A 27,317-nucleotide genomic window follows, 5' to 3' on the forward strand; every position below is an offset into this window, starting at 1 on the left:
CCACCCACTCGCGTCTCCTAGCCACGTAATTAAAGTACACCACATTGTTTTCTACAGCACTGTATCGCTCTCCTTTTTTACCCTTGTCAGTCTCTCTATCTCTCTCTCTCTCCCTCTCCCTCCTCCCTCTGTGTTTGTTTTTGTTGTTATGGAGGCTCTGTTCAAGATTTATGGTGCGTACACACTGGGCGATAAAGTGGACGACTCAGGGAGCATATCGTGTAGTGTGTACGCACTATTACACAGTTTATTTGTTTCAAATTGTTTTGATGAAAACTGTTCTTTGTCCACAGTCCTACCACCACCAACACCAGCACCCACTGGCATCTCCCCGGCGGCAACCCCACCACCACCCACTCGCATCTCCAAGCCGTGTAAGTAAAGTACACCACATTGTTTTCTACAGCACTGTATCGCTCTCCTTTTTTATCCTTGTCAGTCTCTCTCTCTCTTTCCTTCTCCCCCCCTCCCTCTGTCTGTGTTTGTTTTTGTTGTTATGGAGGCTCTGTTCAAGATTTATGGTGCGTACACACTGGGCGATAAAGTGGACGACTCAGGGAGCATATTGTGTAGTGTGTACGCACCATTACACAGTTTATTTGTTTCCAAATGGTTGTGATGAAAACTGTTCTTTGTCCACAGTCCTACCACCACCAACACCAGCACCCACTGGCATCTCCCCGGCGCAACCCCAGCACCACCCACTCGCGTCTCCGAGCCACGTAAGTAAAGTACACCACATTGTTTTCTACAGCACTGTATCACTCTCCATTTTTACCCTTGTCAGTCTCTCTCTCTCTCTCCCTCTCCCCCCTCCCTCTGTGTTTGTTTTTGTTGTTATGGAGGCTCTGTTCAAGATTTATGGTGCGTATACACTGTGCGATAAAGTGGACGACTCAGGGAGCATATCGTGTAGTGTGTACGCACCATTACACAGTTTATTTGTTTCTAAATGGTTTTGATGGAAACTGTTCTTTGTCCACAGTCCTACCACCACCAACACCAGCACCCACTGGCGTCTCCCCGGTGGCAACCCCACCACCACCCACTCGCATCTCTGAGCCACGTAAGTAAAGTACACCACATTGTTTTCTACAGCACAGTATCGCTCTCCTTTTTTACCCTTGTCAGTCTCTCTCTCTCTCACTCTTTCCCTCTCCCCCCTCCCTCTGTGTTTTTTTTAGTTGTTATGGAGGCTCTGTTCAAGATTTATGGTGCGTACACACTGGGCGATAAAGTGGACGACGCAGGGAGCATATCTTGTAGTGTGTACGCACCATTACACAGTTTATTTGTTTCCAAATGGTTTTGATGGAAACTGTTCTTTGTCCACAGTCCTACCACCACCAACACCAGCACCCACTGGCGTCTCCCCGGCGGCAACCCCACCACCACCCACTCGCGTCTCCGAGCAGCGTAAGTAAAGTACACCACATTGTTTTCTACAGCACTGTATCGCTCTCCTTTTTTACCCATGTCAGTCTCTCTCTCTCTCTCCCTCTCCCCCCCTCCCTCTGTCTGTGTTTGTTTTTGTTGTTATGGAGGCTCTGTTCAAGATTAATGGTACGTACACACTGGGCGATAAAGTGGACGACTCAGGGAGCATATCGTGTAGTGTATACGCACCATTACACAGTTTATTTGTTTCCAAATGGTTTTGATGAAAACTGTTCTTTGTCTGCCGTCCTACCTCCACCAACACCACCAACGACGGCACCACCACTTTCCTCATTCAGAGCGCGGCTTGCCGCCCTGAGTAAGTACGTGCACTACTGTACTGTACATTGTGCTCTCCTTTTTACAGTGCCTCTCTCTTCCTCCTGTACTCCAAAGACCCATCTCCAACCTCTTCTCCTTACACACTCATTGTTTCTGTACTTGTGTAACAGGAATATTTTTTTTTTCCCCACAGTGCGGGAACGTGGAAGGCCACAGCCCCCCACCGACCAGTTGCCTGAACATGGGCCAAGCAGGCCTCACAGGCCATGTAAGTACTGTACCCTACACAACTGTACACTACATTGTCTTCTTCTGTACTGTCTCTCTCTCCTTTTTTTGTTTTCACAGCGTCTTTCTCTCTCTTCTGTACAAAGACGCATCTCCAACCTCTTTTCCGTACAGACTTTGTGTTTTTTTTATTTTTTTATAAAGGACATCACTCTAAAGGTGCCCATCCACTTAAAGATACCGGTATGACAACCACTGCATGATTACGACATTGTAATCGTGCAGTCGTTTGTCAGTACAGTATGTGATGAGCCTACTCTGAAAAAGCAGTTGTTCAGTGCAGGGTCATCAATCATTTGCAAACATGCTTTGCAAATACTGTACAGTAATAGTCATTAAATTGTGGGAGGTTACTGTACTGTATCTACACCGCACCTAAAGTATCCCTCTGTCTGCCAGCCTGAAGCTTCAGTCAGTATAATGACCTTTGGTGTATCAATGTTTAGACTGTACAGTACTTTTCCTGCATTGTACAGTACTTTGTTAGGAGCTACAGTAGCCAAACCATGTACAGTAGCACCATACCATATTAAGGTAAATACAGCACTGTTAATGTGAATATATTTTTTTCCAATACAGTCTCTCAGGGACCCCAAAGGAGGCAGGGACCCCAAGGGAGGCAGGGACCCCGCCTGACTCGAGGTAGAGTACAGTATGTACGGTAGTGTCAAGATTGTACAATATTGTAAATTAGTGTTGTAATACTGTACCCTTTTTTTTCTCCCTACAGAACAAATCATACTGTTTCTGGCCCTGTATCACCAGATGGCCCACCACCTGGTGGATTTATTTTTTAATTTTTTGTTTACTTTATTTTTGTTTATTTTTGACTTCTATTAAAATTTGTTTTATATAGTACAATGTTTTCTGTATTTACTTGCTTCTGTGGATAAATTGCAGTATACTGTATTTAAATTTATTGATACGGTAGCAACTAAAAGGTAAGAATATACAGTACAGTACAGTAAGTCACCCATTCAGTACTTTTATTAATTGCACACCACTCTTAAGGGGTGATTTCATAAAGCTTGGAGAGAGATAAAATTGGAGAAACTGTAAATACAGTAGCACCAACCAATTAGCTACTACTGTAACTGTCATTTTTCAAACACAGCCTGTACAGTGACAGTTAGGATCTGATTGGTTGGTGCTATTTACTGTATCTACAATTTTATCTCTGTCTAAGCTTTAACTACATAAATACACAACAACAGTAAACTTTTTTTAGCCAATCACGTGTTTTTGCTACAATGAGTGCAAAAGTGCCACCCAATGTGCTCCCAACTGTCATCTCACAGGCTGTGTTTGAAAAATGACAGTTGGGAGCTGATTGACTGACACCTTATCACTTTTTTATCACTTCTCACTGTCTAACACTGCTTAGTACAGTAAATAGACCCCCTTGGAGTGAAAAGACGAGACCGGCTAAAAACAGTAAATAGACCACCCCAAAATTGAAAACGTCCCTCAGTGTACACAGTACTGTATGTGTACTGTACTGTATTCTACAGTAAGTGCTGGGCATCTGTGAAATCACTGATGGGCAACAGGGATACTGTACAGTATATGACTGTGTGCGGCAACCCCTATTGGCCGGCGCTCCTCTGGTGAGTGAAATCCTGTCCAGTAGTACGATACACCCCTGCATCTGTGTGTTATTGACTTTTTGTACCTTTTTAATGATAGATGCACGTGTTGGGTCTCAGGCGCACTTAAAGACTGAATTGCATACAGTACAAACACCAATTGTATAAATTAAGGACAATTTTTATTTAACCTACAGTAACATGCTTTACAGAGGGGGGGGACTTCTATAGCTTTCCACCCCTGTAGTCCTCTACAGTACCCCGCTTCTTTCTTCTGCTGCTGGCATGTCCTGGAGTTCCAAGCTGGACACGGACATGACTACTGTACAGTACCTAGGAGGAAAGAGATGACTTGAGAACAGTCCTTACTCAATGCCGACCGATACGCCCTACTGGGGGACCGAGGACTACACTAAAAGAGTTGGCTTTTAAGTTAAAATCATCACTGGCACTTTTGGCCTCAGATGCAGAGTTTCACCTATACCAGGTGCAGACTCTACCTTGCATCAGAGTGCAAGGTCCACTGTATGCCCTGAAGAAAGGAGGATAGACAGAGACAAACAGACAATAAAAGACAGACACACAGGTATGGTACGGTACATACAGTACTCACCGGAGATACTCTTGTTCTTTGTCCCGCTCAATCCCACACAGAGGTCCCTGTAGGAGAGAGAATATGCCATGCAAGGCCCTTTCCTGCTCTAATAGTGTCACACTAATCTACTGTAACATTAATATCAGCCCTACTGTATCTCACCAGCCTAACAAACTACAATATAAATTAATGTACAGTACAGTTGGCCTAACAGAGGTCCTACCGGTACCTGTTATGGTGGAAGAGGCTTTGAGGGGTGGAACTTCTTTAGCTCTTTTGCTTTCTACCCCTTTAGTCCTCTCCTGTCCTCCGCTTTTCTCTTCACATGGGTCTTCCTCTCTTCAGACCTGTTGGTCTACTGTAGGTTTGTTTAATGTTCCGTTGGCCTCACATAGGGCCTATCTGTTATGGTGGAAGAGGCTTTGAGGGGGGGAACTTCTTTAGCTCTTTTGCTTTCCACCCCTTTAGTCATCTCCTGTCCTCAGCTTCTTCCTTCTGCCGCTGCCACGTCCTGGACAGCGACGGCGCCGGGTCTTCCTGTCTTCTGACAAGTCCCTTCAAGTCGTGTTTGTCGATTGCAGATCTGTACTTCTATGCGTGACTGTCCTCCATGCATGTTTCCTTGGCATGTGCAGCACCCCATTCAGCGTGTCCTTTATCCGGGTAAGTTCTTCCTTGCCAATCCTGAATCTTGTCCGGCATCTTGAGAGGATATCTTCTCTTAAATTGTTGGGGATTGGCACTTTCTTCCGACTTCCATCAAAGTTCACCTGCTACGTCCAATTGCAATACAGGTCGTAGGGCACGTGTTCCTGAAATATTGCTTGTGCATATCGATGCATCTCACAATTCACAGCTCTGTAAATTTCATTTTCCTTGTCAACGTTGATCACAGCCAGTGGTATATCCGGTAAGGGTGTTCCAAATACAGTCAGTGGTGCTGGCATGCTCGACATGACAGGCATTCCTGGTGAAAGTACAGGCATGCTTGCATTGTTGATCCTTGATTCTTCAACTGACCGTTCAGGCAGGCGATGTGATGCCACTGGTGTACTCTCCCACTGAGGCAGGCTGCATGATGGCACTGGTGTCATGTCCAAGTGCTCTGATGCCACTGTATTGTCGATATGTAGCAAGTGGAAGGATGGGTCAGTCTGCAAGTTGAAATCGTCGTCGTTCTCCTCAGGCTCAAATTCATCCGGTGTGACCATTTCATACTGGATTGCCTGGTCATGTCTCTTCCTGGTACTCTGGGCAGCGGCCTCTTGCCATTCTTCTTTACTTTGCTGGATTGCTTCTTTCATTGCTTCTGCAATGGTGTCCTTCAGCCCTTCCTTTAGCTCTTCTTTCAAGTTGTCAATTTTCGCTTCCAGTTGACCAACTTTTCCGACGAGGTCTCTCACCATCCTGGCACAGCTACATGTGCATGCGTTATCTTCTTGGAATTACAGTTTTCGCCGAGTTGGTGAGCAGGATACATCTTCAACAAGAGGCTCAAAGGTGTCCAATTCTTCTGGCCCATAAATGACTGGTGTTTCCTCCTGGTTCGGGACGTTCATGGGTTGCTCCACGTTCCCTGGTCCATTTTCTCCGATGTCCACTTGCAAAGTGTTGTTCTTCGCCTTTGCATTCTTCCTTGCCTTGACTAGAAGAGGTACCTGTAAATTTTCCTTACCTGTTTTCTTCTTGGAAGGTTTGCTTGTAGACCGTTGTGGGACTAGTGCACTCAGCCTTTTGGTCAGTGGAAGTGGGCAAGATTCGTTTCCATTATAAAAACCTTTGCTCTTCACCATTTTGACAGTTCGGTGCACTCTGAAATACACAAGTATAAAGACACTAAATACAATGTTAAGTAAAATAGTGGAAATACATGTACTGTATACAGTAAATGTTTCACATTACAACACTGTAAACAATTACAGTACTCTTTCTGTCTCCTAAGACTGTGCGTGTGTTATACAGTATATACAGGTAAATATAGGAGATTACACAGCGCTAAAACTGTTAAAGCACTAACCACTATTGTGAGATTGTATAGAGGCACAAGATAATAAATATGATAAATACAGGTGTATAAAAAACACTCCAATTATATACTGTACGGTAAGGTATAGTAGGTGTCAGCTCAACAGTAATAAAATGTGTGAATATCTCAACTGATATACAGTACAGCACTGTAAAGTACAGTGCCAAATTTGCTATTTTTATAACATAAATCAAAACTTAGGGTGTACATGACCATTAAAACCATTAGTCTCAAAGTTAAATTTGCAAAGTGGTGCAATAATGCAAACACACGTTAAACACAGCAATATTGCGACTGAAACAAAAATGGCTGTCGAGCAAAACAAGATGGCGGCGGTCAGTCACGGGAAACTATGAGGGGCAACGGGAGGCTAGGAATGATCGGTATGTGTGTGTGATAGTTACTGGATTCACAAGTAAGCCTCTACGGGGATGGGTGAAGGATGGGGCATACCGAGGCAGCGGGACGATAAACACAGCAATATTGCGACTGAAACAAAAATGGCCACCGAGCAAAACAAGATGGCGGCGGTCAGTCACGGGAAACTATGAGGGGCAACGGGAGGCTAGGAACGATCGGTATGTGTGTGTGATAGTTACTGGATTCACAAGTAAGCCTCTATGGGGATGGGTGAAGGACGGGGCATACCGAGGTAGCGGGACGATAAACACAGCAATATTGCGACTGAAACAAAAATGTCCGCCGAGCAAAACAAGATGGCGGCGGTCAGTCACGGGAAACTATGAGGGGCAACGGGAGGCTAGGAACGATCGGTATGTGTGTGTGATAGTTACTGGATTCACAAGTAAGCCTCTATGGGGATGGGTGAAGGATGGGGCATACCGAGGCAGCGGGACGATAAACACAGCAATATTGCGACTGAAACAAAAATGGCCACTGAGCAAAACAAGATGGCGGCGGTCAGTCACGGGAAACTATGAGGGGCAACGGGAGGCTAGGAACGATCGGTATGTGTGTGTGATAGTTACTGGATTCACAAGTAAGCCTCTACGGGGATGGGTGAAGGACGGGGCATACCGAGGCAGCGGGACGATAAACACAGCAATATTGCGACTGAAACAAAAATGGCCGCCGAGCAAAACAAGATGGCGGCGGTCAGTCACGGGAAACTATGAGGGGCAACGGGAGGCTAGGAACGATCGGTATGTGTATGTGATTGTTACTGGATTCACAAGTAAGCCTCTACGGGGATGGGTGAAGGATGGGGCATACTGAGCCAGCGGGACGATAAACACAACACCTCGCTACGCAAATCAGCGTCTAACACAGCAAACTGCAAAAACATATCAAGCTACCGTACTTACAGTACCAGCGAGTTGATACTGTAGGAAACAGCTGTAGAAGCTCACGGTACAGCAACAAAGGTGACTCGGAAGTCAGGCAGAGTTGCAGAGGTAGATCACGGTAATGAGCAGCAACAACAGCGACTTAGAAGTCAGGCAGCTTTGCAGGTATCTCAAGGGTTCGTACTGTTGATACGTGCCGATGAGACAATCCGAGCAGCAAGTCCGTACAGTTAAGTAGCAGATTCACAGTGTGGATAGCTAGTGTGGTCTGAGACGCTCTTTTATGCTACCAGAGACAAACAAAAACAGTATTGTGTTTGTGCTTTCTGTCCCTACATTATACAGTATTCTCCTAATTTATTTTATAAGCTCTTTGTCTACAATAACTTTCCCTTACTGTACCTTATGTACTGTACTTCATACTTTTCCTCTTTTCCTTACACCTACATTGACCCCTACACATTGGCATCGTCACAGATTGTGCTGCAGCTGCCACTTTCTGCTACTGCGCTTGTTGTTGCCGTTTGTAATGCAGATGTTTCAAGTTTTCAGGTTCCTTTAGTTCATATACAGTACAGTAGTAGTGGCTGCTTCAACATCCACATCCATAGTTGCAGACATACAGTAGTGGGTGCACCGTGAATTGAGACACAGGCTTCTACTGTACATCTACTGTATGGTTAGAGCAGCGGTCCCTTCGACATCAGGATAAGGTGAGATTTTTGGTAATGTTAGTGCTCTGTTATCGTATTCACACAGCTGGTGTTCACCTCCATCTGGGGCACCCAAATACTGTCTTGTTTCATGTATTTATTTTTTTATCGTTATATTATGGGCTGTGGGCCTAAGGGCACTGCTTACAGTATTTCACCACCAGGCTTAATTACAGTATAATACAAATTACTGTAGTTATTAATAAAATTGTTAGTCTGGTTAGTTAGGGCATATATTAATGTGGAGAAGTGGATTAGTGTGACACTGTTAGAGCAGGGAAGGGCCCTGCACAGCGGATTCTCTCTCCTACAGTACAGGGTGTGTGGGATCAAGCAGGATGAAGAACAAGAGCATCTCCGGTGAGAACCTGTGTGTCTGTCTTTTACTGTCTGTTTGTCTCTGCCTATCCTCCTTTCTTCAGGGCGTACAGTGGACCTTGCACTCTGATGCATGGTAGAGTCTGCACCTGGTATAGGTGAAACTCTGAATCTGAGGCCAAAAGTGCCAGTGATGATTTTAAATTAAAAGCCAACTCTTTTTGTGTAGTCCTCGGTCCCCCAGTAGGGCGTATCAGTCGGCATTGAGGAAGGACTGTTCTCACGTCATCTCTTTCCTCCTACTGTAGGTACTGTACAGTAGTCATGTCCGTGTCCAGCTTGGAACTCCAGGACATGCCAGCGGCAGAAGAAAGAAGCGTGTGACAGTAGAGGACTACAGGAGTGGAAAGCTACACAAGTTCCCCCGCCCCCCCCTCTGTAAAGCATGTTACTGTAGGTTAAATAAAAATTGTCATTAATTTATACAATTGGTGTTTGTACTGTATGTAATTCAGTCTTTAAGTGCGCCTGAGACCCAACACGTGCATCTGTCATTAAAAAGGTACTGTACAAAAAGTCAATAACACACAGATGCAGGGGTGTATCGTCCTATTTGCCAGGATTTCACTCACCAGGGGCGCGCCGGCCGATGGGGGTTGACGCCCACAGTCATATACTGTACAGTATCCCTGTTGCCCATCACAGTGATTTCACAGCTGCCCGGCACTTACAGTAGAATACAGTACAGTAGACATGTATACACTGAGGGACGTTTTCAATTTTTGGGTGGTCTATTTACTGTTTTTAGCCGGTCTCGTCTTTTCACTCCAAGGGGGTCTATTTACTGTACTAAGCAGTGTTAGACAGTGAGAAGTGATAAAAAAGTGATAAGGTGTCAGTCAATCAGCTCCCAACTGTCATTTTTCAAACACAGCCTGTGAGATGACAGTTGGGAGAACATTGGTTGGCACTTTTTCACCCATTGGAGCAAAAACACGGGATTGGCTAAAAACAGTTTGGGAGATTACGTCATTTTGCCAGGCGTAAAATTATCGCTGTATTCAATTTGAAAGCTTTTCTGCCTACTGTAGGCGGGAAGTCAATGCAATGTACAGTAAGACAGTATGTTCAAAAGTTTCGCCTACTTTATGAATAGCAGGCGGAAAAATTTGGTGAATTTGGGTGCAATGTTGCGGGAAGCCTTCAACGTCCCCTAAAGGTACTGTAAACTGCGTAACTTTTTTTTAAAAAAGTCAGAACACACTAAAAATTCACTTTCATTTTGGGGGGCGGAATAAAAAAAATTGGGGGGAAAAAGTGAAACTTGTAGGGGAAAATTTACTGAGATGGGAGTTATATTTAAGAAGTTACTGTACTGTATGTTGCCCATAGCATCCAATCAGATTCTACTGTACTTAGCATTTATCTACAGTAGCACCTTCTAGAAGATACTGTATAGTAATACCTGGAATCAGATTGGTTGCTATGGGCAACATCACTTAATAGCACTACCATCTTAGTACATTTACCCCCTAATATATAAAATGTACTGAGTTTAGTAAAAAAAAAAAAGCGCTAAATGGGTATACAGTAGATCTGGGCATGCGCCTGAGATACGATGATGTACAGTATTGTAGGAAACACTCAAGCCAGGTGCAAACTTGGTATTGCAGGCGGCTGTAGTGTAATGGTAAATAATCAAACCAATACATTACGCTGCCTGTACAACCCTTTTGCGGGTTCGAAGCTTGAAAGGTTACACTTTTTATTTTTTATTAACAAGGTTAGACTTTTTGGTCAAAGTACTGTAGCATAGAAATACCAGAATTTCTGGATAATGTACTGTATTAGTGAAGATTTAAAACAAAATAAAATTACCGTATACAGTATGTACTTTAAAGGTCTCGAACCAGCGGGACAAGAAAATGGTAGATGCAGTAGGGCTAGGCATTAGCCCCCTAGACAACTGCATCTACTGTACTGTAGTTCCTAGAGTCAGGGAATCACTACAATGTCTACCGTATTGTACTTACAACTACAGTTATAAGTACCGTATAATACAGACAACTGGGCATGCGTAGTGCTATGAGACTCAATACGCCACAGTGTAGCGCGCAACAATGCGGTATACTGTATGGCGTACCGTATGGAGCAACAAACTACAGTACTGTAGCTGGGCACATCTACAGTACAACAGATTGATTTTGCAAGGGTTGGATAACAAGACTGAACTACAGTACTATAGTGAACATTAAAAAAAATAATTAAATTATAAAGGTCTCGAACATAAGGAGAGAAGTGTAAGCAAGACGGATCACCTAAGCCCTTGCTCACAAGTCTCTCCTAGTCCTCTACAGTACTTTATGTGACATCTACAGTACCATACGATGAAGTACAGTACTCAGGCGTCTGTAGCGTAGAGGTAAGAAATCGAACTTCTACATTGCAGACGTCTGTACAACCCGGGTTCGAAACCAGGAAGCTTAATAATGAAGCTTTTCATTATTATTAGACAGTCAAGGTTACACTTTTTATTTTTAATATTATTATTACACAGTCAGTGTAATAATAACACGCTTTCACTGTGTGTGAATCATGACCTGGTACTGTACAGTATGATATTCCATACTGTACGCCATGGCGTACAGTACATAGCCATAGCGCTACAAGGGTATGGCTATGGCGCACCACCACTCGCAATGCATTGCAACCCCGCCACTGGGCACAAGCCAGAGATCCTATTTGTTATGTAACCCATCAGAACTGGCTATAAGTTACCACAACGCAAACTGTGCTGACATTGACGCAATTTTGCGGTTTAAACGCCGAGTCAGTTTGTACTATAGAGACCCCTCTCTTATACACAGTCAACTATCAGTTACTAAACATATTAAATTACTAATGTTACCAAGTCTAAGACAGCATTTTCATTGACGCAAGTTTGCGCTCTGCATCTGCCCTACAAACTGCTGTTAGTCCACTACTGTAGCACCTTATGTAGTAATGAATTTACTATTGTGTATACTGTGCGGTACTGTAAGTCTCGGACAGTGCAGAGTGGCACTAGTTTGAAAATTCAACAGTACTGTTAGCAATACAGACAACTGGGCATGCGCCATAAAATAGCGCTACTTAATGTATGGCTTGGCTCTACTGGACATGGGGCACACATTCCATTGTGATTAAAATCCGACCACTGGGCACGCGCAGACATTGACGCAATTTTGCGGTTTAAACGCGCAGTCAGTTTGATATACAGAAACCAGTTTCTTTAACAGGGCCCATTGCCACTTGATGGTCATAATAAATCACTATAATGTCCGCGTTCATGTCAGCGCCGGTATTGATGCAAGTTTGCGTTCTAAGGTACAGTACTGTATGTACCATAATAAAAATCCTAGTTTCGCTGTTTGACTCCCGAAGCACTGGGCAGACATGCGCTCCACATGTACTGTATTGAATACTGAATATTTTAAGTGAAGATTTTAAAAGTAAATTAAAAAAACATACTGTATTTTCAAGGTCTCGAACCCATGGAACAAGAAGAGAGGAGAAGCAGTGAGACTAGGCATTAGACCGCTAGGCCACACGCTTCAGCCATTACTAGAGTTCTGTAATTTTTAAAGTCTAATGTCTAAGCTTCTGTCAAACAATCATCGGCCGGTGATACAGAACATACCGTACGGTACATTGGAAAGTGACACCTGGTGGGCAAAATGTTGTATTACACGTTTTGAAATCACATGCATGCGCTATGTAGTTTAGGAAAAGTGACACCTGGTGGGCAAAATGTTGTATTACACTTAATGAAATCAGACGCATGCACTATGTAGTTTAGGAAAAGTGACATCTGGTGGGCAAAATGTTGTATTACACGTAATTACTTTTTTCACTAATAAACTTTCTTTGTGGCGCGACTCATGGCGTGGTGTGTGGCGCGCCATGCGTGGCGTGAGAGATAGCGTTGTGATGCCACGTTATAGCTGGGCACATCAGTATTTCATATAGTTTTAAAATCTGTATCAAGGCAGGAAATTACTCTGTATTTGTGTTTGTAGATTGTCCTCTCAACATTTGTTTATTTGATTGCTGACCCTTTATGGTTTGAGGAGGGTGTTAGGGGAGGGATAAAATCAGTGTGGACACCTGGTTTCAGCCATACTTATTACTTATCTATAAGGCTGCTATAGTCTAGGCTCCTTTTGCAAGAGTGCTTAGTTTAAAGTGTAATTAGAATTTTTGAATTGAAGCCGGAGTTGTTCAGGAGTTATTCAGGAGTTAAACAGGAGGAGAACAGGAGGAGAAATTAACAAATCAACAATTCCTACTATTAAGGACTGTGTTTATCAACCACCACATGATCTGGAAAAAATATAATTATATATACAGATGCAACGTGGCCCATTGCCAAATTGGTGATATAGGCTAAATGATAGAGAAAGCTTATTTCTCAACCAGAAAATAAAAAATACTGATTAAAGATCAATAGGTTGGCAAATGGTCACCAGAGAATAAGCTTGGAAAAAGCAAATAAGTAAAGAGTTTGCACCCTCTCCAGCGCTAAAGAATAGGTATCAACCATTAAGTGCAATGAGAGATTCTGAGTATTCAAATAGGAAGCCTTTTTAGGGAATCGACAGAGAACAGTCATGTTCAATCGCAACAGCAATGTAGCAGAAAGGTCACGTATGGGAATAAAAAAAGACTAAGTGAAGAAGAGGTAAGAGAGGAGGAAAGAATACCATACATCAAAAGGAGAACGCAGAATAAAGTAGCAAACCAGTGAAGGGCATCTTTAATTTATATAAGGTATCATTATCTGCCCCACAGGAAGAGCTTTCTTTTGCAACAATGGCAAGAATAAATACATTTAATCTTTATATGGACTTAAATCTATATGTTCAGAGGATGACCCTTAAGAGACACTTTATTAAAATGGTTTCTACTGTAAATCCTCAGTCCTGTTAAATAATAGGGAAAATTATACATTACAGAAACAACCTCTTTTAAAAAAAACAAGTACATTCTGTCCGGTAGAATCGAGGGGTTCACATTTGGATCTTTTTTCCCAATTAGTAAGGAAAGAAATTGTTAATACATAATAATGAAATAGTGATAAAACAGGCAGATAAGGGGGGAGGCCTGGTGATTTTAGATAGGGAATTTTATGTGAAAGAAATGTATATTGATATCAGATGAAAAATCATATGTAAATTGAAGTATGACCCCACTGTGGAATATTTAGATGAGTTATGTGGATTATTACATTTGGGTAGAAACAATAATATTTTAACTGATGAATGAAGAGTGGAAATAATATACCATTTGCCAAAGATTCACAAAAATTGAGCCGTGCCAGTTAGGATCATATTGTTTGCAGTTTGCAGTTCTCAGTCTTATTTGCTACTGAGACACTGCACTAATTACTGCCTGTCTGTGTGCAGTATCAGCTGCACACTAATTGATTGTCCTGCCTGTGCACAGCCCAGGTGCACACTAGTCTATCATTATGGAGGCTAGCTAGGCTTGCTCTGATTGGGCCCTGTATCTGTTAAATTACAGCCAGCCCTTCACTCCATGCTGGTGATAGCTTTCATGTATTTCCAGTTGGGGTCAGTCTTCTGACTATTCCAGTCAAGCTCCAGTAATAGTGTTTACATTAGCTTCCTGCCGTTTGTATCATCTACGCGGCACTGTCCACATACCAGCTATCATCCGTTTATGTCAGACAGGTGGCACGGTCCACATACCAGCTTCTTGCCGTTTGTGTCATCTAGGCAGCATGGATCGCACTCCTGGGTCCAAAGTGCATCATCTCATGTGCTGATGCTTGTCAACCCAACGGCACAGGCTGCACTTTTGCATCCCGAGTATGCAATCTTGCCTACTGCCACCAGTGTCATGCCGGTGGCACTAGGCGCACCTCAGCATCCAGGATACACAATCTTGCATACCACTGCTAATGTCATCCCAGCAGCGTTTAGCGCATCCCAGCATAATCTTTCAGAGCATACCAGCCCTCAAGGCTGTTACACAGCTCAAAGACTACAACTCAGCCCAAAAGCTGCTACTCAGCTAAAAAGCCACCTCTTGCCAAGCATACCATCACTCAAAGCTGCTACTCAGCTCAAAAGCCACATCTTGCCAAGCATACCAGCCCTCAAGGCTGCTACATGGCCCAAAGGCTGCTACTCAGCTCAAAAGCCGCATCTCACCAAGCATACCAGCCCTCAAGGCTGCTACACAGCCCAAAGGCTGCTAACCAGCTCAAAAGCCACGTATTGCCAAACATACCAGCCCTCAAGGCTGCTACTCAGCTCAAAAGCCACATCTCACCAAGCATACCAGCCCTCAAGGCTGCTACACGGCCCAAAGGCTGCTACTTGGTCCATAGGCCACACCTCGCCAAGTATTCCAGTCCTCAAGACTGTTGCGGTACTTTCTGCCCAGACGTTACTGGTAATTCCTCACAATTATCTACCTGATTACCCTCTGGGTCACAACATTGCCGCCCAATAGTTTCTAGAATCGATTCTTTAACTGCAAGAGTGTCAGAGTATGCAGATATTCATTAAAAAATATATGTTCCTTTGCTAGATTCTAATATTAAAGATTCTAGTTATGTGTTACAATTTGTTACAATTATTAGAGAACTTCATGTGGAAGAGCAAATATAAGTGGGGCATAATTGATATTCAATCTGCATGATAAAGGGTTCAATTGTATTTCTGAAGTTTATAAAGAGATCCCGATATGTTGCCCTTATTAATAGAGTTTATCATTCGATGTATTAGATTTGTGTTGCGACAGAACTATTTTATTTTTTGGGGTAGTTCTTTGCCCAGATATGCGATACGGCGATGGGGACGATTTGCGCCTTAAATTTTTATAACCTATATCTAGGTGAAAGGGAAAGACAATATATTTATAAAAATAATACATTTTAGAAGAAACTGGTTATTTATAAACTCCAAATAGATGACATGTAGCGGCGGCTCATTGGCTAGGACCCACTTGGAACCAGCCAATGAGCAACCACTACATGTAAAGTAGCCACTGATTGGCTAGCAGGCCATGAGAAATTACAGATGTTTTTGGTCATCTGTCATTTCGCGAGGTGTAAGTATATGTAACAGCATATACTTACACCTGTTCAGCTTGGTTCGTGTAAGTTGTTTTTTGTTTTAACAAGATCGTGTATGCTACGGAGGTCAGCATCAGGATGTAGGTGATTATAGGATCTTTTTGCAGGTTCATGCACACAGATTTCTACTTGGGACAAGTGGACCGACTGGCTGGTACAGGTAAGTATCTGTGATTGAGGTATGTGTGTATTAAACTTGTACTAAATATGATGTGTGTGTTGTGTCTTTATTTAACTATTTATTTTACAGTGGAGGTACGGGTGCCGGCTACCTGCTGGCACTTGCAGTTCCACAAGTGCCAAAGGACAGGCATGCTGTCACCTGTAATTCCACTGTAAAATACAATAGTTTACTTGGATTTTACACATTAATACCCCTACAAACAGCCCAGGGGTGTGAGGAAGAGCCCCGGGCTTCAGATCAAGTCTGGGGTTTTGGGAGAGGGGGGACCCCTTTTTTCGGTGGTCCCCACCTCCCCTGAGATCCCCAGCTTGGCCTGACTGGCTTGAGGTGAGAATGCTGTGGCCCTGGAGGCCCGGTAATAGGGTCTCCTGGCTGTGGCATTACACCTGGGTCTTTTTGGGTCCGGTGCTGGTTTTAAATATAGGGGGACCCATACACAATTTTTTTCCCTATATATTTAAAACCAGGACTGGCCCTGCAGCCTGGTGCTGGTTCCTAAATTACTGTTGAACCCTACTCGTTTTACTACCCATCATTTTTGGAACCAGGACTGGCTGACAAGTCTGGGGCTGGTTAGGCTTTTGAGAGGAGGACCCTAAGTCATTTAAAAAAAAATAATTGAACCCATTTTTTATAGGTAGAAGACACAAGCAGCTTACACATATCTCACTGATATGTGCAGTCTGCTTGCTTGGGAGAGTTAGGCAGAGAGAAAACTCTGCATTCTCGGGTGAGTAATCTCCTGCAAAACAAAATACTCGGGGGAGATATCTAATTCTGCTTCACCATAGGTTAAAACTGCTGTCCAAATGTGAAATTTATTAGATAGTAATATTACATAAAATTCACCCTAATGGTTTAAATTAAGGATATGACATTTCTCCTTTTTTATAATATTTAGATGCTTCAATGTACTAATTAACTTGCTGTTTAGACTTGTTTTAATTGTACTCTTGGGGAAATTACCCTTATATTATTAATTTGATAGACGCATTGAGTGCTGTATAAAAATAAGCGTTTCAGCACTTTGTGCATCCTATTTTAATTGTTTGTAAAATTATTAATCACCTAGGATGTTAGATCCCAGGATGTGATAATTTGTATTGATATAATATGTAATTGTTTTGTTTTATATGGTTCGTTAATGATATATGATTGATACGCAGACTTTAATGAGCAGATACATGCTGAACAATGATTGGACATTAATTCTAAGAAGACTGAAGACTGTGCTATGCCAAGCCAACCCTCTGACGAAGTCCAAGTGACAAAACGTGACGGGGCATGGTCTTGCACAGTGCTGATGTGACGTGGATGTAGCCACATATTGCTTGAAATGTGATTGCAGCATGCAGTGGTTTGACCGCCGCTATTGGTACATGATTCTTTACCAACTATGCAATTTTATATATTAAAATTTGTTGCTATTTTATGCACTATGGAGTGCACCCTTTGTTCTATCTAATGTTCAAGGATATATATAATATATATATATATATATATATATATATATATATTCCTGTTGATATAAGGAAACCAACTGGTCATATTCCTCAATCTTAATTGCACAATTGTGTGGATATATGATCGTGGCCATCTTAACAATGGGAAACCAAAAGACCTTAACTTCTTAATAAAAACATATAGTTTTTATATAAATAACAGACAGATTATGCTAAATACAGCTATCAAAACATATTAATAGATACACAAAAAATATAAATCAATGTACTTTCTATATACACACAGACTTATTGAATTGAATTACATCATTGCCATGGCAACCCCATCTCACAACAAGGTATGGACCTTCAGTATACCCAGGTTCTTTCAATGGTCCATGTGGAATCTAAATGTAAACTGAAATTAATGTTTTAAACAAGGGACTAGGATATGTTCACACAAACAACTTTAACTCCCTGGAATGGAAGATCGATCATCATAATTTGCACAGGCAATTGAAGTTAAGGGACTTTTTTGACAATAAAAACCTTCCAGCCACCACAAAAAAGAGGGGCCCCTTTAAACAAAAATCGACATTTGAACCTTTTTCCAACAATGTTTCCATGAACAGCTATTAGAGAACCCTGGATGTATGTGTTACTGAGAGTCAAAGAGAACCCACTCCCTTTAGGAATAACTTGACGCATGATGAATTATTGAGAGATCATAGTTCTTACAAGGATGTAGCCATTAGACCAGTGGATAAGGAGGGTGGGATAGTGATCTTGGATGTTAGCAATTACTGTGAAGAAATTCACAATCAGTTGTCTAATGAACAGGTCTATAGTATGCTGAGTGGAGATCCAACATATCGCTTCAAAGTAGAAATTGACAACTTGCTCACAGCGGCGTTGAATGGCAGAACTATAGACAAAGATACCCAAGAATAGAATATCCTAGTGTACTGTTATTCTATATGCTACACAAGATACACAATAGCTTGGTTGATTCCCCAGGATGCCCCACAGTGTCTGCAAGGGACTCACTGTTTAGTAACATTTCTAAATATTTAGATTATTATCTCCAACCTTGTGTACAGTCAGGTAATACATACCTTAAAGATACCACAGATCTCCTTCTCTGTTTGGATGAATTAGGGGAAGTACCATCTAATACCTGGCTGTGCACATTGGATATTACAAGCCTATATACTAACATCCCACATGAAGGAGGAGTTGATGCTGTTAAGGAGTTAATAACAGACAATGGTTTGTACAAAGGTTCGTACACATAGATCTCTTTCTGACACTTTTAGATATGATACTCAGAAGAAACTATTTCTACTTTGATGAACGTTATTATTTGCAAAAATCAGTATTGTGCCATGGGATTTAATATGGTACCCTAATGTGGCCAATGTGGAAAAATATTTTTCTTTAATAGGAACACCAGGGACAAGATTATCTTCTATAGACGTTGCATTGATGACGTGATTCTATTCTGGAAAGATGGTTAAAGGGAATTAGAGAAATTGATTGAAAATATCAATAAACAAGATTATCCCATCAAGTTCACCTATAATGTTAGTCTGGAAGAAATCTATTTCCTTGATGTCACCATCACAGCTAAAGACCATAGAATTTCCAGAAGTCTATTCTCGAATTCTACAGACAGAAACACCCTCCTCCAGGTGGTTAGTTTTCATCATCTATCAACCATTAGAGGTTTACCATTCTTGCAACTCCTAAGGGTGAAGAGAATTACTAGTAACCCTGACTCCCTAAGTAGCCATCTAGATCTGATGATGGAAAAATTTAGGTGCAGGGAACACTCACTAAAACTTGCCCGGATGAAGGTGGACCAAATCCCAAGATTGGAAACCCTCAAAGGCACTAGAGAAAAGGCAACACAGGAAATTCTGAATTGAGTACACATGTATGATACTGCACATAGAGTGATTCGTATTGCAAGTAAAGATCTTTGGCCTCTTATACAGAATGACTGGGACCTCACCAGCCTAAAACGGACTGAAATCAGATCATGCTATAGGAGAGGCAGGTATTTAAGAGATTGGTTAGTGCACTTTGATGTCACAGAATCAGTGAAAGCCTATGGAATGAAATGTAGACAAAACAACGGATGCTACAAGTGTATGGGCTGCACTACGTGCAGCCATATAATAGTGGGAAAATATTTCTATCACCCACATACTGGATGTAAATATGAGATAAGACACAGACTAATCTGTTCTAGTACATATGTAGTGTACCTAGTTAAATGTCCCTGTGGACTTTGTTATGTTGGAAAGACCAAGTGCTCATTCAAAGAGCGCATGGCAGTCCACAGATTGGCAATAAGGTATGCCATCAGTGGAAAAGGGTCTGATCAACCAATCGTCCGACACTTTGCGGAATGCGGACATAACATGTCAAATTTTTGACACATGGTGATAGATCAAGTCCCAGGTGATGGCAGATGGGGAGATTGGCATAAGAAACTGCTACATCTGGAAGCAAAGTGGCCCCATGTTTAGGATACTTTAAAACCTAAGGAATACAATGACTAGCTAAGTTTTTTTCTGAACAACAAGACTTTAGTTCAGATCTAACTTTTGTGTTAAATGAGTACAGAGTGGTATTGGACTTTTTGGGAGTTCTGCAAAGGATATATATATATATATATATATATATATACAATAACTTATGATTGTGCCTTATATTAAGGCTGCATCTAAAATAACAGATTTATCCATAAAGAATTCCGAAGGGGGAGCAGGGTGTTTAAGGGGCTACACCTCAAAAGCTATAGGAGGTCCCGAATTTCAGGGCATAAACTTAAAAAATGAGGATTTGGGAGTAATCTAAAGCTCCAACTGTCACATTCTCAATTAGGACAACTTTCTGCTGTAGTCTATGGGTTTTTTTTGGGAAGGCAAAACTCAGGGTAGGTGGCGAATTTAGACTTGGGATTTATTTTATTAGGTACTAATTGTGCCAGGGTATGTGCTTTTGGGGTTCAGGTAAATGAGAAAGTTACAGTTTTTAAACTATTACCTCAAGAATGCGCCATTGCAGAGATAGGACTTTTCAACTTGTTGCGCAGCCTCAGTAAGAGCCTCCAGCAGGCAGCAGGTGTAGTCATAGTGGCTTCACTTGGGTGCAGCAAGATGGCCGTCGTTTGCGGGCAGTAGCGGGGGCCGGGACCAGGGGGCAAATAGCTGGCGTTTGCTGCAGCCAGGATGAGGGGGAGAGGGGGTAGGGGTTAGCGGGCATTAGCTGCAGCCAGGATTCAGGGATGGTAGCTGGTGTTAGTGGTGGAGGCAGTGTGGGCAGTGGTAGTGCAGGCTTTAGGACCCGGGGGAGGTAGCAGCACACAGAATGCAGGCTCAGATCTGGTATATCCATGATACCTGCTTCTGTGTTTAATTTTTTTTTAAAATGGTGTAGCCCGGCCCCCCAGAAAACAACCAGCACCGGGCTTTTGAGCCCCAGTACTGATTGTGCTAAATACAGGAAACAAACAACGTAGGGGGTCCCCCGTATTAAGCACAACCGGCACCAGGATTTTTAAAACCTGTCCTGGTTGCCAAAATATGGGGGACAAATGACATAGGTGTCCCCCGTATTTAGCGCAACCAGCACAGGGCTCTGAGCCGGTCCTGATTCTGGAAATACAGGGAAAAAAATGTGTAGGGTCCCCCTGTATTTACCAGAACCAACACCAGACTCCTTCTAGTGGGGGGGTGATGCCACAGGCAGGGGAGCCTTTTCACTGGGACCCCCAGCCGCAACATCACCTCTGACCGCTAGTCAGTCCAGGCTGGGGATCCCAGCTATACCCAGCACCCCTGGGCGGTGGGTGCTGGGTTGATTATGTAAAGTGTGGCGCATATGAAAATATAAATGTTGTCTTTTGCTGTGGAACTACAGTACCCAGCAAGCCTCCCCCACTTGCTGGTACTTGGAGAACCACATAGAAAAGTACAATCTTATCAAAACATACATGCACACACACATGTACTCACATACTCACCTATGTATCCCTGAAGCCATTCTGTCCTCTTCTCCAGTAGAAATAATGTAATAAAATTCCATACTCACCTCCTCCTATGCGTAGATCAGGTCCTCTTCACACAATCCAGGGTCCTTGCACATTAGTAGTGTTCTCTAAGAACACTACTACCCGAATGACAGCTCCACCCGGGATTTCAGTACAGAAATCCCGGGACGGAGCGCTCATTAGATGAGAGAGACGAGACTTCGGCCTCTCAGCCAATGAGCTGTTCTCACCATTGACTTCAATGGCGAGAATCGAGCATGCCATTTTCAAATATGGCGCCTCAGCGCCATTTTTGACAATCAAAGATGGCCGCCGCAAGCCAATCATGGCTCGCAACATCATCGCCCCGCCCCCTCAGCTGGCTTACTGTATTTACAGCCAGTGCAAGGCACTGTGCACTCAGTACATCGGCCGGGGAGCTGGAAAGAAGACCAGCTGAAGTAAGAAGATGCCGCGGAAGCTCTGGATGCACGGCGACCGTGCAAAAAAGTTTAAAGGTCATCTCCCACCAGGTGAAGATGCCATAGAAGTCCTGGGGATTTGGCAGCCATGTAAAAGAGTTTAAAGGCTGCCGCCCCCCAGGTGAAGGTGCGGCATAATAAAAAATAAAAAAAACTTGTTTCCTTTTATTTTATTTTAATACTTCTTTTGCAGGTTCTATAGGTACCAGCATGCCCTTAATGCCCTGCCTGCTAATACTTGTGGTTCTCTAAGTGCCAGTATGCAGGGACGCCTGCTGGGACATGTAGTACTACTGCAGAAGACAATATTTATATTTTCATATGCACCACACAACACAATCAACCCAGCACACACACCCCAGGGGTGCTGGGATTAGCCCCAGGATATCATCCTGGGGTGCCCTGGAGAGGGGGAAACTTTTATAGGGGGGTTCCCCAGCTCCCCAGTGACCCCCAGCCTGGGCTGACTAGCAGTCAGGGGTTATGCTTCAGCTGGGGGGGCCCCGATGCACCGCCCTGCATCCATGCCTTCTCCACAGCCACGTTGCTGTCTTTCTTTCATCTGTGGCACTCTTTCTTCCTACATCTGCACTACTCTGGTCTCCCAACCATACAACTCTGTCTTCCCCTACCACCCGCACCACTCTGTCTTCCTACCCATCAACACCAATCTGTCTTCCCCAATCCCTACTCCGCTCCTTTTTTTATTTTTGCCAAGACCCTGGATTGCCTGAAGAGGACAGATCCACGCATAGGAGAAGGTGAGTATGGATTTTTTATTACAGGTACTCCATAGGATTATCTACTTGGAGAAGAGTACAGATTGGCTACAGGGATACTAGGTGAGTATGTGAGATTGTGTATGCATGTGTGAGTACATGTATGTTTTAATAAAATTTTACTTTACTACAGTGTTTATGTTGTGTGGTTTTTTAATATTGCTTTTGCTGTTTTACTTGCACCATACTCTACATAATCACCCCAGCACCCACCACCCAGGGGTGCCGGGGATAGCCCTGGGCTATCAGCCTGGGCCTGAGGTGCCCTGGTGAAGGAGATCCCTTTATTGGGAGGCTCCCCAGGATCCCTGGTCTGGGCTGACTAGTGATCAGGGGTGATGCTTTGTCTGGGGGGGCCCGGTGAAAGGGCTCCCCTGGCTGTGGCATCACCCCACAGCTAGAAGGGTCCAGTGCTGTTTCTGGTAAATACAGGGGACCCTATGCATTTTCCCCCCTTTATTTCTAGAACCAGGACCAGCTCAGAGCCCAGTGCTGGTTGTGCTGAATATGGGGGACCCCTATGTCATTTGTCCCCCTTATTTTGGCAACCAGGGCTGGTTCTGAAAAGCCTGGTGCTAGTTGTGCTTATTACGAGGGACCCCTATGTCGTTTGTCCTCTGTATTTCTAGAACCAGGACTAGCTCAGAGCCCAGTGCTGGTTGCCCTGAATACGGGGGGCTCCTATGGCATTTGTCCCCCTTATTTTGGCAACCAGGGCTGGTTCTGAAAAGCCTGGTGCTGGTTGTGCTTATTACGGGGGACCCGTATGTTGACTGTATTTAGCGCAACCAGTACTGGGTCTCCAAAGCCAGGTGCTGGTTGTCCAGTGGGGGGGTGAGGCCAAGGGTTTTTTTTAACACAGAAGCATAGACTGTCTGATCCCATCTGTGCTTCTGTGTTTATTTATACACAGATGCAGGTATCATGGATCTTTCAGATCCGAGTCTGCATCTGTCTGCAGCTACCTACCCCGGGTCCTTCCGCCTGCAACACCACCGCCCATGGGTTCCAGCTACAACTAAAGACTGCTGCCCACCAGGTTCCAGATGTAACTTACGGCTGCTTCCTTCTCCTGAAACCACCGTCACTACCACCTGCACTGAACTGCCTTCTTGGTGCAAACAAGTGAAGCCACAGTAAGTACAGATGATGGACACTCCTGCTGAGGCTGTGCATCAAGTTGAAACTTCCTACAGTATCTCTATAATGGTGGATTCCTGAGGTAAAAGTTTAAAAACTGTAACTTTCTCAATTACCTTACCCCCATATGTTACTACCATTGAACAATAGCTACCTAATAAAACAAACCCATGTCTAAATTCACTCCCTACCCTGAGTTATGCCTTCCCAAAAATCCCCCATGGAGAACAGCAGAAAAGTGGTCCTAATTGAGTGTCAAAAAAAACTGACTGAGTTAGAAATTTAGATTACTCCCAAATCCTCATTTTATATGTTTTTGCCCTAATATTTGGCATGCAGCACAGAGCAACAGTTCTACCAGCCCATAACAAATTTCAGCTCGGTACATCTAATAGCTTTTGAGGTGTAGCCCCTTAAACCCTACGTCGTTTGTCCCCTGTTATCTGGCAACAAGTACTGGCTCTGATTAGCCTGGTGCTGGTTGTGCATTATACAGGGAACCCCTACATCATTTATCCCCTGTGTTTAGCACAACCAGTACTGGGGTTCCAAAACCCGATGCTGTTTGTGCTGTGGGGGCATGTCATTTTTTTTTAATATTACACTTTAATTTTTTAAAACAATGCAGATCTCACTAATACGTCCATGCATCTGTGTCTTATTGATTTGATTTTCTCAGGTGCATGCCCAGCACCAGTGAGTCCCTCTGTCACCCGCTGATGCTTCTGTGCACCCCACTGCTGTCACTGCCCAGTTTGCCCCTCCAAACACTAATTGTTAATACTTTTTAAAAAGTAATGATATCTCCCACTAAGGCTTCTTACACATTATATGAAATTTCACAAAACCTACTGAATTTGTGCCACTCAAACTAAAAAAAGCAATGAAATGATGCCTTAATGGACGTGTTACTTGTTACAAAACAGATATGGTATGCCATCAAACCCTGTGATTAACTGCAGATTCAGCACTCTCACAGAGTAAGATTGCTGTCACTCACAAAATGGTGGAGCTGCTAATTCACAAAATTGTGTGCTCATTGGAATACACACATGCAGTCTATGCAACTGAGGTCTGAGCAGTTATGTGGCACACATATCCCACTGAGTGCCCACAATCTTCCCATTCATTGGACGTGGTTGCCATGACTATCCTGTTTACTTCCGGTGGGAGGCTCCAACCAGGCTCCTTGCCCCTGTTGTAGGCAATGTGTTGCTCCAGTCGGCCAGATGTTGACTGCCGTGTTCCCGTGGCATCACTTCCGGTATGACGGAACACACTGTGTGACCTTCGGGGACCACATTGATGCCAGCTTTCACAGGTGGGTGCAACTGGTGATCAGCACTTAGGTATATTAAGGTCTAAGGTTTTATGATTATTTGTGGCTGACCATTAATGAAGGCTGAACTTAGCCAAAACGGGCCGTCGGGATGGCTATACTATACTAGGACATGGTGTTTCCAGGCTTTGGGATGAGTAACTATACCCCATAACCATGATGATCTTTTTTATATGATGGTGTTTTTTTGATAGCGCATTAAAATTATTTTGTTGCATAAATCTCTACATGATGGTGTGCTGGTCATCAGAGATAGTCCTGGATGGATAATTCTTGGAGCATGTTATATGATTGACTGGACTTGACACCCACATATATATCAACTTGGAGTGTGTGCGATCTGTCTCTTGGATATAGTGCAGCCAACTGCATTGGTTTACAGATTGCACCACTGTCTTAAATGTTGTGATATTTTTTTCTTGCTGTTGTTTTTTTTATGTTTGTTTATTTGTTTGTACACTTGCACTGTTATCTAACAAAATGGATTGCGATATCATTGATATTACAGGCACTAAACGCTTCTTGGATAAAGATATATCCAAAATTCTTTTTTTTAGATACAGACCAATTAGCTTTTGATACGGATAGCCCTAATGATGTATTTTCAGATTTACTCAAATTGAAAAAGAGGCTAGTGGAGTTGGAATTACACGGGTTGACACTTTCCCAATATCATATGGATAAATTCGTTCCTAGAGGCTTTCGTATAAAAAATCAACTGACTATTGGTCACAACAATAAAGAATTTTGTAGGCAATGGTGCCTCATTCTTAATCAATGTAGTTTTGATCTGATGATTTTAGTAATACAAGTAAACACCGATATTGAAAATCTGAAAAAAGAAATCAGCATATGTGAAACGGGTGGGATTGATATATTAAAAAAGGTTGCCAGTATGGACTGGTTGGCCAAATTTCATGACAGTATCTCAAATTTCAAAACGGACTTGTTAAGCTTTAAAAAGAACAAATTTAGGAAAGTAAAAGACGATTATAAAGAACTTCGTGTTTACCCTTGGCTACTTAATCAGAGTGGCAGGAGAACCTGGAGAGGAAATTTACATTATAGAAAAAGAGAGAATATTACCTTTATTGATGTAGATTCACATACCTCTATGAGCACTCTTCCTCATCTAGGGGACCTTTTTTAAAGGGAAATACGTACACTCGCAGCAGAAACAAGACAGTAGGAGACCCTGTAGATGAGGGGGCCACAGACATAAAAAGAGCACAGGACAAACCCAAGAGGGGAGGGAGGAAATAGTTACATTTAATCTCTCTAAATATAACCTTTCTGTTGCAGAACAGTCTGTTCTCTCAAAAGGTTTATATTTTGTTCAAACATATCGTCAATCCAATTTCCAGTGGGAAACTGAATTACACAAATTTCACAGACAATTAAGACTTAAAGATTATTTTACTAAGCAAACTAGTAATAGTGATGCAAATACCAGTACTACACCCGTCAAATCTAAAAGCCTGTTTGATCCACCCACTAGTAATGCCTCTATCGAGACCTTTAGAAGGTTAGTGAAAAGGGATATTTTACCTAAAATCAGGAAACATACTAAATTTCATCAAAACTTTAGTAAAGCAGAGATCGAGGCTATTAAATCTCTGAAGGACAATCAAGAAATTATAATCCTCCCAGCCGACAAAGGTGGGGCGGTTGTAATATTACACAGAAGTGATTATATTGAAAAAGTGCAAAAACAATTATCAGATATTTCTTGTTATAAAAAATTATCATTTGACCCTACAGTTATTTATAAGTGGGAAGTAGATTCCATCATTCAACTGGGCTTTAATAATAATTGGATTGATGAACCAACTATGAGATTTCTAATTCAAGATAATCCGAGAATTCCCCTCCTATATATACTACTGAAGATTCACAAATCACTTGTATGCCCCCCGGGTAGAATGATAATTTCCTCACAGGGCTCTCTTAGCCAAACTCTTTCCCAATATTGTGATTATTTCCTACAGTCTGTAGTCCAAAATACCCCTTATTATTTAAGGGATACCACTAATTTTTTTATTAAATTGAGACAATTTGATAAATTGCCAGATAACTGTCTACTGGTATCCTTAGATGTTTGTAGTTTGTACACAAATATTGATCATACAGAAGGGATGGAGGCAGTGAGAAAGGTGGTCTCATCAAACACATACTATAAGGGGTAAATTTACTAAAGTGAGAGTTTTCAGAAGTGA

This window comes from Taudactylus pleione, unplaced genomic scaffold (assembly GCF_031769625.1).
Source record: "Taudactylus pleione unplaced genomic scaffold, aTauple2 ptg000518l, whole genome shotgun sequence".
Taxonomy (NCBI): Eukaryota; Metazoa; Chordata; class Amphibia; order Anura; family Myobatrachidae; genus Taudactylus; species Taudactylus pleione.